Source organism: Piliocolobus tephrosceles, chromosome 16 (assembly GCF_002776525.5).
Source record: "Piliocolobus tephrosceles isolate RC106 chromosome 16, ASM277652v3, whole genome shotgun sequence".
NCBI lineage: Eukaryota > Metazoa > Chordata > Mammalia > Primates > Cercopithecidae > Piliocolobus > Piliocolobus tephrosceles.
In genome coordinates, this window is record NC_045449.1 from 8,475,809 (window position 1) to 8,480,051 (window position 4,243).

Sequence of the window (4,243 nt, forward strand, 5' to 3'; positions counted from 1 at the left end):
AAAAAAAAAAAAAAAAAAAAAAAAAAAATACATATATATATATATATGTATATATATATTCCGAAGAATAAAATGTTAACCGGACAAAGAGAGGAAGAAAATTCTGTCAGAGAGACCAACACAGAGAGAAAAGAATGCAGGGCTTTCCATGCCCAGGAAGAAGTTGAGAGTAGCCAGAACAAAGAGAAGAAGCATAGAGGTACAGCGAGATATGGAACAGAGAGGGTAGACAGGCTGGCTGTATATGTAAACCATGATGTGGAACTAGATTTTATCCAGAGCTCAATGGGGAACTGTGGGAGAGTTCCAACTGGGGGAGTAACATGACCAGGTTTGTGTTTTAGAAGGTTCATTCTGGCCTTAAGGTGGATGAATGGATTGAAGTGAGTCAGGGGAGGCCAGTTAACAGGTTGCAGCAGCAGATAGCCCAGCTCAGAGAGGATGGTGACTTTGACTAAGGAGGGGCCAGTGGGCGGAAAGACACGGTACGATTGCGGTGATTGCCTTTGTCAGGATTAAGTGAGATATTTAAAGTGCCAAGCCAATGCGTGAAGATATTAAAATGCCTACCATAGTGCATAAGGATATTTATACTGCCTGGCACAATGCTTGACACATTGTAAGTTGATTCTGTTCCTCTTCCTTCTCATGGCCTCCTGGACTAAAAAGAATCCCGCCCCCATATCCTGTACACACTTTCATTAAAACACCTATTAAAAATCCTTACCCTTGTTTCCCTCTATCCCTATATCCTCATTAAAAACAAGCACTGTCCAATAGAAATAGAATGTGAGCCACCAATGCAAGCTACATATATAATTTAAAATTTTCCAGTAGAGACATTTAAAAAGTAAAAAGACACCATTCACATTAATTTTAATCATATATAACCAAACACATATAGAATATTACATTTCAACATGTAATTAATGAAAACAATGATTATTAGGGTAGTTCACTTTCTTTTTTTCATGGTAAGTATTAAAAATCTGATGTATGTTTTAGGTTTACAGCACATGTCAATTCATACTAACCACATTGTAAGTGCTCAACTGCAACATGTGGCTGGTGGCTACCATATAGGACAACAGAGTGCTAGACTGTAAACTCCTGGCAGGAAGGGCCAGCTTGTATCCCCAGGAACTAGCTTAGTGCTTGACACATAGTAGATGCTCAATAAATGTTTGTTGGATAAAAAGATGACAGGATGGATGGATGAATGTATGGATAGGTGGATGGGAGAAAGGATAGATGGATGGATGGATGAAGGATAGAAGAATGGATGGATAGACAGATGGACGGCAGGACTGATGGCAGTATGGATGAATGAAGGAAAGAAGAATGAATGGATGGATGGATAGAAAGAAGGATGGATGGACAGCAGGATTGGTGGCAGTATGGATGGATGAAGGAAAGAAGAATGAATGGATGAATGGACGGATGGATAGAAAGAAGGATGGATGGATGGCAGGTTTGATGGCAGTATGGATGGATGAAAGGAAAGAAGAATGGATAGATGATGGATGGATGGATGGAAAGAAGAAGAGATGGACAGTAGGTTGACAGGATGGGTGGATGGGTGGATGGATGGATGAGGAGATCCCTTTCAGCTTTGGGGAAGAGATAGTGTTGAAGCTGAGTCTGAAAGATGAGCAGGGTGACAACAGTCAAGGATGATGGGCTGCAAAAGGCAAGCATGGAAGGAACCAAAGCATGGCAAAGGCAAGGAAAAGTGATATCATGAAATGGCGGGAAGTAATAGAGTTTGGTTAAAGTATGTAATACCTGCTGCACAAGAGAAGATGGGAAGTGATCCTGGAGATTTCTAAATCTGACACTAAACCCTATGTACACCAGAGAACTCCCAAGCTTTAGCGTTGTTTGCTTCAGTCAATATTTGAGGGACAGATGAAAAGAGAAATGAGAGGAAGAAGTAACATAAAAGAGGAAATACTAACAAAGAGAAAGAAAAATGTTGGCAAAGGGGTAAGAATTACTGGTTTTAGTGTTAGCAAATAACAAATAATAATAAAGCTTATCAGAGGACCCTTGTCATTATCCTTTCCATCCTAATGGAAAGAGGAACAGGTCACAGGAGGCAAATAGCCTGGGAAACCCGAAGTCTGGTCAGTAGATCAGTGGTTAGAAAATAATACAGTGTTATTGGTCTCAGAGTTTCTGCTGTTCCCTGATGGATCAGACCTGGAGGGGATGTGGTGCATTTGTTGATACAGAGAGTCCAAGCTTGACATCAAGCCTGCCTGTTGTCACATGACACAACATTGCTGCCATCTCATTTTTAAGGAGCCAGGACTGGTTTGCTTCCTTTCTGGTCAGTCCTACACATCGAGCGTTAGAGGAAATCAAGATATTGCCCTGGATTTGTTGAAAATAGATATTATTCTTCAGGCAAAAAAGTATATGGACATCTCATTGAAAGTTGTTTTCAAAATCCAAATCAGTTGTATTCTTGAAAGATATTTTTGTCAAAAGCTTTAAAACATCCTTTGTGATACTGGGAACATTCCTTAACCTCTCTGAGCTTTCATTTACTTGTCTGAAAAGCAGGGATAACAATACTTACTTCAGGTTGGGCACGGTGGCTCACACCTGTTATCCCAGGACTTTGGGAGGCCAAAGTGGGAGGATCACTTGAGCCCAGCCTGAGCAAAATAGGGACACCTCATCTCCACAAAAAAAATTAAAAATTAGCGGAGTTGGTATTGCATGCCTATAGCGCCAGCTATTTGGGGGGCTGAGGTGGGAGGATCGCTGGAGCCCAGGAGGCTGAGGCTGCAGTGAGCTGTGATCAAGCCACTGCACTCCAGCCTGGGCAACAAGCAACACCCTGTGTCCAAAACAAAAACAAACAACACACACACAAGAAAAAATACCTACTTTATAAGGTTGCTGTAGGGTTAAATACAATAAACGAATACTTGTAAAGGTTTCAGCACAGTGGCATTTGTAAATATCTTATCACAAACTAACAAACTAAGATAAATATCTTATCACAAACTAGCAGTCAATAGTGTCACTCTTTATTATTGCTATTATACTCATCATCATTATCATTGCCATTTGGAAAGGACTTGTACATAGCCTTTCAAAGGAAGTGTGTAGTGCTCTTTTGTTATTTTCTATAGATACATGTTAATGAGCATTGTTCCTTGCTTGGAGTTTTAAATGATACAGAGGCAATACATAACTGCAGAAGAAATAATCAAAGTTCTTATAAAAAGCAAAGAAAAAATGTAATATAGAAAGACAGTGCTAATTAGAAGTTGTACAACGAAATAGGCCATACCAACAGCCCTTACATAGAAAGATCCACTCTGATAGACATGCAGATACCTGTACACACTTAGCAGCATTTACTTTGCATATCTAAGCAAGAGAAATTGGAAGGGATAAGGGATAATCATGATATTCATAATGTACCGTGTATCAGGCAGGTGGTAATCCTCTGTTGCAGGTAGGATGGATGGCACAGGGGGTGGTATGGTATGATTTGGCTGTGTCCTCACTCAAATCTCACCTTGAATTGTAGTAATCCCCATGCACCAAGGGCAGGGCCAGGTGGAGATAACTGAATCATGAGGGCAGTTTCCCCCATACTGTTCTTGTGGTAGTGAATAAGTCTCATGAGATCTGATGGTTTTATACGTGGGAATTCCCCTGCACAACCTGTCTTGCTTGCCACCATGTAAGAAGCGACTTTGCTCCTCCTTTGCCTTCTGTCATAATTGTGAGGCCTCCCCAGCCATGTGGAACTGTGAGTCCATCAAACCTCTTTCCTTTATAAAGTACCCAGTCTCGGGTATGTCTGTATTAGCAGCGTGGAGCAGTCTAATACGGGGTAAACATCTGGACTCAGCAATCAATTAAATTGGCTCTACCACTTACAACTGGGTCCTTAGACAAGCAATATGACATCTCAAGACCTCAGTTTCCTCATCTGTAAAATGGCAATGATGATAGCACAGACTGAATGAGATTGTTTTAAGGATTAAATAAGACAATGCATACAAAGACTTGGCCTACCCTTGGGCTCTTAGGAAGCTATTCTTTTCTTTTCTTTTCTTTTCTTTTCTTTTCTTTTCTTTTCTTTTCTTTCTTTCTTTCTTTCTTTCTTTCTTTCTTTCTTTTCTTTCTTTCTTTTTTCTTTCCTTCTTTCCTTCTTTCCTCCCTCCCTCCTTTCTTTCTTTCTTTCTTTCTTTCTTTCTTTCTTTCTTTCTTTCTT